An 11,284-nucleotide genomic window follows, 5' to 3' on the forward strand; every position below is an offset into this window, starting at 1 on the left:
ATTACACAACGTCTGAGGCCTTGGCCGCAGACTGTGAGCCTTCGGAATGGACAGGACAGGAAGTGGGGAGGGGCCGGGGGTGGCGGGAGGGGTACTCTGCACGTCGGACAGAGTGGGAGGCAAAGGAGGAAACAAGCAGATGGGGATTCTGTTAATGAGGTGAACGGCAAGAATGGAAAAGGTGAGAATCAATCAGGGTAGAGAGAGGAAGAGGCCATTGTTTGGCTGGAGAAGGGCGGAGCTGGGGAGGTGTGGGAGGTGGGAGGAGGGGTGACGGGGAGCAGAGAGGACAGTGGGTAATCCGCGGCGCAATTAGAGCCTGTTGAATGGAGACAGGAGTGATCAGCGGCGGGCCGGGAGGAAGAGTGAGCGATGAGGCTGGAGATTCCTCGCGGCTGTCATCGCAGCCAGTGTTTACGGCGACGTGCAAGCCTTTGTTGGCTTTATGAAGCTCTCGGTGGATCACAATCGTATCTCTCGGGAAGTCCCACAGCAGCCCGCCGACATGGACCAGGGTGGTGGGGGGGGGGGGCGATGGACTTGTGATTAATACCGGAACAATACTGTGTCCCACTCAGAGCTGAAAGCCTTGCAGTTCAGACTTCAGACGCCTCCCAAATGTGTTTTTTCAATGGGCTGCCGTAGTACCAAGGGAGCTCTTCTCTCCTCTTTTCTTTTCTTCTCTTCGGCTTTTTGCGTGACTGATGTCTCACTTCAGGACCTAAAAAAAAATTGTAATATCCAGGTAGAGTCAAAGCCTCTTTAAGCCCCCAAGAAGTCCCCATTAAGCCGTCGCTCAGGACGGCGACGCTATGCTGTCGTTCGGCACGCATCACAAAACGCCGCTGCCGCTGAAGCCTTCAAAGGAAACGGGTTCAGAGGAAGAAAGCCTGTTTTTTGTTTTTTTGTCATCGATGCCTACAGTTATATTTGAATAGTGTTGTTTTTTTTTCTATTTTATTTTCTTCCTGGCTCCAAACCCCGGGGAGCGTGGAAACAGCGAGAGGGAAGGAGGGCTGTGTCATCCAGTCGACAGCAGATGCAAAGGAGGTTTTCAGAACAATAGGTGGGGATGTTTGGAGGGAGGGGTGTGGAAAGAAAACAAAGTGGGGCGGGGGGGGGGGGATGAGGGGGTTATATTTGCATTGCTCCCAGAGACCAGAGAGGAGGCGAAGTGAGGCGAGCCGGTGTATTTTTAGAGCTGACGAGGGAAATGCGAAATGTTTGGGATGTTTTTTTTTTTTTCTTTTGCTGTCTTGCCTTGAACCTCAACCCAAGGAGGAGAGTGTAGCTCCGCCCCATCCCACTCACAGCCAAGGGTTCAGGGACGCCTCCAGGGGTCGGCCAGACGCGGCACAAACATCAGGACGACAAGGGTTGGATTTGATAAGCCACAAGCTTCCCCACCATCATAAATCAAGATTGATTGAGACACAAGCTTTGCCCCCCCCCCAAAAAAAAAAGACAAAAAACATCCCCAAGCGCTGATGCTGAAAAGAGATCAGCAAGGTGTACCTGATTTTAACGAGGTGAACGGCAAGAAAAGAAGAAGTGAGAATCAATCACAGCAAATTCCCGGATGTATTTTAGGAAGTCGAAGGCAAAGATAAAGACAAAGCAGAATTTCAAAGAACTATTCAAAGTGATCAACCATACATTAGTAAGTCATTACCTTTATCCTGTAGGTTCAAGCCAAAAGCCTTTTTCAACATTTGAAAAAAGTAAATTCCGACTTCCACAAACTCAAATTCCCCAAGTGTGTGGCGCTCGTTGCTAATCTTGTGAAAAATCCATTTCATTCGTCCATTCAGTGCCACAGGGAGCTTAAAATTGGCTTTTGAAACTCTGAGTGCAGACAGCAGGTCTCCCAAATCATAAAAGAACAACAACAACAACAAGCGAAAAGAGGCTGTTAAAAGTTTGGAGCTGCGGATGCCTAATTGTGCTGCTTCTGGTTTTGCTATCGATACAAAAACTGAGGCTTTAAGATTTGACGTCGCCACTCTAACGAAGCATTTTGACTTCCGCTTTCGGCGTTCCGCTTACAGGAGACAAATTTCCCAAACGCACAGCCAGAGATGCTGCGGGACTCTTCTCCACGCTGCTCTACTGTGATCTCCTCGTATATAACAAGTGCACGCTAGCAGCCTTCTTTGATAACAACGCTGCTGAGATCAAACCCGGCAGCACGGGAAGCTTGAGAGTGGATTAATGGAGGAAGACATTAATTAGGACACTGTGCTCTTGTGTTCCTTGCTGTGTAGTCTCCCTTTCAAGCCAGCTCTCCCCTCGTATCTGCCTCGCTATCACGCTTTATCACCCCCACATCCCCCCTTGTACTCCGACTTTTGATCCTTTTAATCTGACAACTAAAGTGGAGTGGAGTGGAGGGCTGGGCAGCGCATCGCTTGTTTGCTTGAGGCTCCACCATCCGTCCAGAATTGCCCGCCGATGAGTGTGGGGAGTTGAGGCAAGGAGCTCTTGAGGTCGAGTGGATGGAGAAAGCATTGGATAAAAGCAGCGGGTGAGATGGGCAGACCACACAGGAAACTCAATGGGATGCTGAGTAGGTATTTCAGGTTAAAGCAGATGGCAAATGACCCTGGGTTTAGGTTGTTTTTCTGGTCAGAAGGCCACCAAGTGGCAGGTCCGTCGCTTTGAAAGAAACAATGAAAACTAGTTGATCTGGAGAAGATCCCAAAGTCAGGCCTGTCCCTCCAAAAAACCGGACAGGCCTTTTAAAATGACTTGTGGAGTGATTTGGAGGAGCCTTCTGTCTGTCACATCCAAAGTGAGCTGATCAGATTGATGTTCTCCACCATCAAACTGTGTCTTCAGTCAGGAGAGAAAGTGAATAAAACCCCTGAGCTGAACTACTCTTTATTGTTGACCAGCTCTGATCTTCACTAACCACACTGCTGCAGCCATACTTCCTGTTTGGGTCGCAGCAAAACCCTGTCTGTGGCGTCTGGCCCCTTTTCCTTCCAGGACGCTGATTGGCCAAGCCTTAGTCCCAGGCTGGAGCTTGTTCAGATGGATGGGCCTGCAGGAATTTGGCCTTGAGTGGCTCCTGAGTCAGCGGCCTCTGTTTACATTTGAGATAAATTGGTCTATTTTTGGTTGGTTTTCTTTCTTTCTCTACTAAGTCCTTGTGTAAACTGGTCCCACAACACACCCGAGTGAAACTGCTGATCATTCCCAATTCTGGTTTTTGCAAACATCTGCATGGATGTGAAGGAGAGAGGTTTCACCTCACACACTGGAAACAACAAAAAGCCAATTTGATCAACTGAATTCACTTTTAAGTGCCAGCAGTAGAGGTCACCAGTCACCACGGCCACGTTGTCCTGTCACCTCTCCACGACTCACCCTGAGGAAACAAGCTGCTGTCACACGTGGGTCATTTGAAGGCACAGTGTGTGTGAGGTTTGAACAGCAACAAAGTGCGTTTGATGAGATTTGGTTTCATCACAGGGCAAGACTGAATCCCAGTCTTGCGGTTTGAAACTGTTGCATGTTTTCCTTTATCCGGCCCCAGACCTCCAAACCCCTCTTGCACAGCTGCTCCTGATGGTTTCACTCTGGCAGGTATGAGTTTGCTTTGGAATCTGGTCAGACAACATCACTCCATCCAGGACAAAGAGTCGCCACGGAGAGCGATTCGGTTTCTTAGACACAGTCCAGTGTTCCATAACACGGCCTGATTACCGATGACAAACTGGCCCAAGTGATATGATCAGAAAGAAAATAATACATGGCACAGAAGCACAGCGGCAGACCGAAAAGCTCGAGGTTCCGTAATTCGTTGTGACAAATGCAATAACGCTAATAGCAATTACACAGCGACTCCATCACTGAAGCATTTACTTCATGGAAACAGCAGCCGCTGCAAAAACAAAAAGATGTTTGAGCTTCGCCTATGCAAGTCGAGCCAAGTGTCACAAGACCCAAACTTTTGCTTTCAGAAGATTGAAGAGCAATGTGATCATGAAAGGAAAAAATGGTTTTCTTACAATCAGTTCAGATTTCTTTAAGACTCAAGTTTGAGACTTTTTTAGTCCTCGTTCATTTAATTGTTTTACACTTACTTGCGAACACGTAACTTAGAATAACAAATCTTCATTAAATTTGGCTTTTTTTTAATTATTATTTCATCCATCCTGTCTGACTGCTGGCGATGGCCCTTGACACCAAACCCCACATGTGTTTGTTGTTCTTCTGTGTTTAACTCACGCAGGAACAATTGTCAATTGTTGCGGTTGCAAATGCAGATGATTGGTTTACATCTGACAGCTAAACTCCCCTTTGGAAACCTGCCTGTCTTCCTTCCTTCCTTCCTTCCTTCCTGCCCACCCGCCTGCCTGCCTGTCTGCCTTGTGTCTTTGCAGCCTTGAATCCTCACCTTGTCCTCCAGCGTGGAAAAGTAAGGGTGGAAAAACAGGGGACGGGGCAAACAATGGGCTCTGAGGCAGGATGTCAGTGTCGTAACCTACTGCGAACACCTCAAGTTGAGCGCGTCGCTACACGCACTGCATATGCCAGCGACACGGTGGCCGTTCAGGCTGGTGGAGGCAGCCGTCAAGCAGCTGTTCATTAGGAAAACATTTTTTTTTTTAAATACAAGTTTTAATAAGCCAAATTAAGAATGCAAATCTACTGAGGGTAATGGAAAATGGATTTTGCTCAAGAGCCTTTTTTTGTCCATTAAATGTCCAATTTTAAAGCCATTCTTAGATTTTTTTTCTTTTCATCTCAGACTCTAGTGGAGCAGCCTTGCATGGTTAATTACCCCCCCACACCCCAAAAAAACCTCTCTAGATAACAAGAGATCAGCGAATTAAGCCCTTTGTTTACAGCCTTCTGGAAAATGCCTCCTCCTCGTACTGTCTGTCATGTCTGAGGGAAGCCAGTTCTGTGGTAGGAGTTGACCTGGACAGTCTGGAAGTTCAAGGAGGAAGGTGAACGCCAGCTTTGGTGAGTCCAACAGTCCCATCCATGGTGGGACCAGCAGGACCAGCATTGTCTTTGTAGTCTGGCCAATCTTCCGCGCCAGCAGCTCATTTAGGATTCACAAGCAGGCAGGTCAACAAACCCAAAACACAGAAGCAGTGTTTGAAAGCTTTGCAACGTCGGGGTACATTTTTTGCTGGTGACGTCTGTGTTTGAAATATCAAGAATTCCTTGGTCTCACAACAAGCCGCTGCTGCCTTGATCACCATCAAATCTGGCCGTGCAAAGACTGGAGATTTTCAAAGTGACTTTGAGCAGAGTATTTCAGCGGATTCCGATTCCCTGGGATTTTCCCGCATAAACATCTCTTGGCTTTACAGAGAATGGTCCCCCAAAAAATATCCATTGAACAGCAGTATGACGCCTCACTGGTGTCACAGGTGAGAGGAGAAGGGGTCTGATTGGTGGAAAAAACAGAGGTGCAACCGTAACTTTTGGATGATCGGTTGGTAAACGGCAAGTCCACAGACTGAAATGCTCCTCCAAATGTCGGAGGGATGTACTGTGCCCTGCACCGGTATCAGCAAGATGTATCTAATAAAGTGATCTGTGAGTGCGTTTTAAAAAGGTCAAATCAGCGGCGTGCTAATTATTACTCACCCGATGTGACCACCTGCAGCCCAAGAAAACGGGCCCTCGGCATGTCCAGACGTCTCTGTATAGACCTCGGCGAGGGTGCGCGGCAGAGGTGGAATTGCTCCTCCATCCATCTGTCTGAATTTCATTTGCTTTCAATACCCAAGGACCCACGTAACGCAGAGTGAGGAGAGGGTATTAGGAGGACGAAAAAAACCACGGTAAAGATTATGAGCGAGGCGGAGAAAACAGGCAAGTAAACAATAGAGTCTGTGTGGATCCACGGCCGCTTCAAGGCTCCGCGGTTCACGACGACCTCGGCCAGAACCCGTCTCGTACACGCTGATAGAGCCCGCACAGGCGTGCGCACTCATGCATGCACGCACGCACGCACACACACACACACACACACACACACACACACACACACACACACAGAGGAAAGGGGAGCTATTGCCATGGGAACCAACCCCTCCTCGACTGTTTCCCGCTCGGAGGAATAATAGCCGTCGATCCTTCTCGCCGCTGCTCTTCTTCCATCTTTCTCCTCCTTTTCGCCACTTCTGGCTTCTCTTTCTCCCCCCCCTCGTCTCCCTCTTCTACCCTGCCGTCTTCACCACCACGTGTCTGACAGCCACTCGTCGGAGTACCGCGCATGACCGACCCACGCTTTAACCGGCTGGAGCGAGGGCGAGTGAGGCAAGCGAAGCGTCACGCAGGCACACAGGCTTTGATTGTTTGTCTTCATGGCATTGGACATTTTGCTGGGTTTCCATTAATGCTTTGAGCGAAACTTATTACATTTTGCAATTATTGATTTAGAAGGAAATTGTTGGGAAATGCTTGTTCCCACTGAGGGATGTTTACGGGCCATGGATTCGGAGAAGGGAGGCTGCGGATGGATGGATCGAAAAGTTTGATCATTTAAAGTCGGAACAACTGAACTCTGCTGCTGTAGCTGTTCATTTAAAGGCAATACAGAGTAATAGTGGAAAGGGCAGATACCGATATGGGGGGCGTGGCCATGTTTGAGGGTTTTGTTTGAGACTGTGAATCCAAAACTTCAGAGTGATTCCTTTTACATTAGTGATGATGAGTGACCCCATACGACTTCTTTCCTTGTTCCAGTTACACCTGGACCACACTGCTCTGCGTGCAGTGACTTTTTTTTTTGCATGAGTTCGCAGGGACTGATTACCGGTCACAGGCTGTAACGTTAACTAAATAAAAAACATTTTTTAATTTGAAAATAAAAAAAGTTACTTGAAAATTTCCTTTGCTGTCACTTTCCTGGATTTGCTGCAGGCGAGACCCTGTGTCGGAACGTTTGCTTGGCATTCAGCAATGGGAGGATGGATAACTAACAAGTTGGCCAAAAATAGAGGAGTCTTTGGGTTGCCGCCTGTGTTATTTTTCACTAAAAACACTGAGGGGACTTGAGAGATTTCCCCCGAGTGACTCGCTGCTCTTTGTGAACTCGCCCCAGGCGGGTCATTCTTTATTAAAGACGGTCGAAACCGCGCGCTTTGCTTCCTACAGACTGCCCTATTGACACGTCCATGTTCAACATTAGCCAAATCGATGAGGCGCCAATCCTCTCCGACCACCAGTTCCGACAGGAGTCAATTTGGCTGATGGGAATACCAAGGGAGGGCCGACCTGGTTCCCTTTCTTCTTGACTGGTGTCGAGTCGGCTGGATGTTGGCTCCGGTGTTTTCCCGTCTGGCCCCAAGGACTCTCCCTCCCTCATATCCCGTCTCAGGTCTGGGCCGGCGCCAGGGGCTTGAATAACTTAGTATTTTTGCAGAAGCGCCACCGCTGTCACCCTCGCAGGAGGGAGAAGAAAAATAATCTCTGCTCCGAGATCTTATAACGGAACGTTTCAGGAGAGGGAGAGAGGTGCAATCAAGATGGCACCCCATCAGGAGCTTCTCAGCCGGGCTTCATATCCACAACAGCCTCCAGTTAATATTGCTGCCGGTGAAGATGCCAGATCTGATTCCAGCTCAGCAAACAACAGAAAGATACCTGGATTGAGCTCTGAGACAGGGACACATTATTTTATTATTTTTTTTTACATTTTCTGCTGTTTCTCTCAAGAGTCAACAAGTCAGTTGCGGAATAGAGAATCAAAAAGTTACGATTTCAGTCACCTGTTTTAGTGCGGCTCCCTGTGCCGGTCTGCAAATAAGGAGCAGAGAAGTGTTCACATCACGGTTCACATCAAGTCAATGCTTGACAATTACCTTAATCAAATTTCACACCGCACATGGGGGGCTCAGTGTGACCAGATCAGATAGCAAACGTAAGTTCATTAAAATGCATGTTTGGCGAAAGACTCCAGCAAAATAAAAAAAAAAGGAAAACAACGCTGACTCGGTAAACACGGCGACTGACACCCTGGAGGATTAGGAAGGAGCTGCTGTGAGTCAGACAGAAAGTCCCGCAGTTACAAACATCTCCAGGCTCAAACAAAAAAAAAAAAAAAAAAAAAATGAGAGAAACAAACACAAAACTGAACCAAAGGTTAAGAATTTCCTCACGAATCTGAGTACGATCAGAAGTTGACTAAGTCCCCCATGCCCCCACGCAGTTGATCAATCCTGCTACAGTTCAGACATCATCTGTGTTACCAGTTCACACCAGTCTCTACATTGGAGTGGAAGTAGATCATTTGACACATGCAGCGGCCAGATGAAATCAGTTACTCGTTGAACCCAAGCTGACCCCACACAGGGCTTTTTTACAGAAAGCACGCCAGCACTGCAGCTGTGCACGACGTGAGACAACACAGCGTGCATGTGACGCTGCCTTGAAGCACTTTAAAAGGTGCCATTTTGCTCGATAAGCTTTGCCCAAGACAGGAGCCAGATGATAGGCATAATTACAGAGCCATGGCGGGAAAACCTCACAGCGACGCCGCTGCCTTAGTGGAGGCCAAACGGAGGAAAAGCTCCTTGCAAAAAAAAAATGCTGCCTGGTCGTGTTTTGGGTGCGAAAAAACACAATGAAAAAAACTGCCAGCGCCAGTCAGAGAAATTGTCACCGACTTTAGTTGGACAACATTAAACAATGGGGTTTGGACTGAAAACGTGGCCAATAAAAGTGGTGTTAAGGATGTGATTTCTTTGGTCGTTCTTGCAAAATCCATCTGTTAGAAACTCGTGCGAGCCACCGTTTTACAAGCTAACGTGTTTACGTTTCCCTCCAACTATGCCACCCCCAAAACACTCCCCAAATGTTTCCTGGTGCATTTTGAATAACGTGGTCTATCCTCTGACTGCAAAAAACCAGATCATTTGAAAGCTGCTATCAACTTTCCGTTCATAGATTTTGGTTAGCTTAGCATTTCGCTTGCGTGAACTCGAATCAAGCAACTGATTCGGACAAGAATAGTAAAAACTGTGTGAATGGAAACTCCCAACACACCAATCTCTAACAGGGTAAAAGCCCTAAAGCCAGCTCCTGCAACGACAAACTTCCTCTGCCTGTGTGTAGCCACACATCGTTATAGAAAATATGTTAATGGGGATCTTTTTTTTTTTTCCTTCTTATTCTTCTTCAGGAACTCGGTGGAACTGACCCTTGGAGAATTGGTTTCCTCACCTTTTGCCCTGTATAATGATTCCGAGTGACACTGAAGCGCAGCAAAGCCAAAACCGCAATCGCTTCCACATTTCCAGCCGTCGAGCTGCCGAGCTGAGCTGCGGCCACATGGGGTCCCAAGGGAGCAGAATGTGTGTGTGTGTGTGTGTGTGTGTGTGTGTGTGTGTGCGTGTGTGTGCGTGCGCGCGTACAGTCGCGCACACTGTATGTGTGGTCTGAAGTTTATGTACTCATGTCATGTGCATGCACAACATCTGGGCACACGTGTGCGATGGCACGCACAAGCATGTTCATGTTCATGTCCAGCCTGTGTTTCACGTGTTCGCATCACATTCTCTCTTTGATTCCGCTCACTTGACGCGGAACAGATGTCCGATGTTTTTGTACATTAGTGCGACGGTGCGCGCCGTGTCGACTTGCACCGCCTCGCCGTTGCCGCGTTTGTGTTCTTCACCTTGTTTGGCGCAGACGCATTTTTGGCACTCGTCTCTCGTCGTACATCTGTTGCACGTTGCGTTTCCGCGCTCTTCATGCGTGCGAAGCCTCACGAGGCCGAGTGTGTGCGTGACTGTGCACGTGCGCAGTCACGCTTCTACGCTTTGGGAGAGAAGATGTTTAGTCTCCCTGGGTTACGTCGGGTCTTAACCCCCTTAGGTATCATTTGGATGTGTACCAAGTGCACTATGGGCTCACATCTAAATGTTGCAATCACTTTCTTTGACAACTTCACTGCTGCATTTCAGGGTGAGGACCGAAGTTTGGGAGCAGGAACCGGGTGGAGGTCTTCAGTTGTGTTGAAAGCAACAGAAGTCCTTACAGTGATGAAGAGACAGGCGTGTGTGTGTGTGTGTGTGTGTGTGTGTGTGTGTGTGTGTGTGTGTGTTTGTGTCTGTCAGCAGACAGACTGGGAGACAGAGAACTCCTGACCCACCAGCGCTGCTGAGGAGTAAAAAGGAGACGACGCTCCGCGGCTCACCAGCTGGAACTAATTAACAGCGGTTCAGTCAGACTGAGCTCCCTCACTTTCTCTCTCTCTCTCTCTCTCTCACTCACACACACACACACACACACACACTGCTCCTCTCCCTCTAGCTTTCCCTCTCTCATGCCCTCGTCTTCCTCCTCCCTGACATCCACCCCCTCCTCCCCCACCTTCCCATCACCTCCTGCCATCGCTCAACTTAACCCCCCTCCCCTCCTTTACATCTCCTCGTCACACGCACGCACGCACTCACAGGCAAACACACGCCTGGCTGATCTCACGCACGCACAGCCCCCGGCGTGTAAACGTTCACTGGCGGAGACAGACACGGCACTGAACGCGTGCCGTGCACCGGAGGGGCTACCCGCACGTCACCCATCACGCACGTCAAACCGCCCGCACCTCACACCGCCGGCCCGCTGCTGGGATGCCAGGTCGGCGTTCCCGCGCCAGCCGTCAGATGTGCCACGGTGAGATGATGACGGTAGCCGGCAGCGGCAGCAGCAGCAGCAGCAGCAGCAGCTCCAGCAGCTCCAGCAGCTCCAGCGCACCGACACACACCGCCGAGCAGAAGACAAACTCTGGTCACAAATGCAGCCGCCCCAAGTTCGGCGCGGCTTCACTGACATGATCCGCCTGAAGGCGTGGACGGACGGACGGACGGACAGACTGAACTGGAAACTGTGAACAGGCAGAACTTACCTGCTTCACGAGCCGGTTGGTGGAGGAAGGACGGAGAGGAAGGGGGGGGGGCAGAAAAGTTCACAGCTGGGATGCGAAGGCAGCGGCTGGTCCGGAGCTTCCGGGGGACAAACGCATTCTACACAGTCCGGGTGTGGGTGGGGTGGGGGGGGATGCTGGGATGGACGGGCTCCGGGTCCCGGCTTCGGTGCCGCTGCACCGGCAGGCAGCGGTGGTCGAACACGGAGCTGCTGCTGCTGCTGCTGCTGCCGCTGCTGATGCTCCAGCGGTTCGCCTCGTCTCTTCCCGCCCTCCTCCTCCCCCTCTCAGCAGCACCACCACCACCACCACAGAGCAGAGCTGACAGACGCCGCGGAGCTCGCCGTGTTTAGGTCATGCTCCAACTATGTGCCTGTGCTGCGCCGATGT

The 11,284-nt window shown here is 49.7% G+C and overlaps 1 protein-coding gene across 1 annotated transcript in view; it reads right to left on the reverse strand.

Annotated features, from left to right (window-relative positions):
• rftn1b (raftlin, lipid raft linker 1b) overlaps positions 1–11,046 on the reverse strand; it is an 86,063-nt gene extending 75,017 nt beyond the window's left edge. The window contains exon 1 of the mRNA XM_076043185.1: positions 10,877–11,046. The gene's annotated coding sequence lies outside the window, so the exon portion shown is untranslated. The remainder of the gene's footprint in view (positions 1–10,876) is intronic.
• Between the last annotated feature and the right edge of the window lie 238 nt (positions 11,047–11,284).

Source organism: Nelusetta ayraudi, unplaced genomic scaffold (assembly GCF_046127955.1).
Source record: "Nelusetta ayraudi isolate G7.1 ecotype Tasmania unplaced genomic scaffold, CSIRO-AGI_Nayr_v1 ptg000074l, whole genome shotgun sequence".
NCBI lineage: Eukaryota > Metazoa > Chordata > Actinopteri > Tetraodontiformes > Monacanthidae > Nelusetta > Nelusetta ayraudi.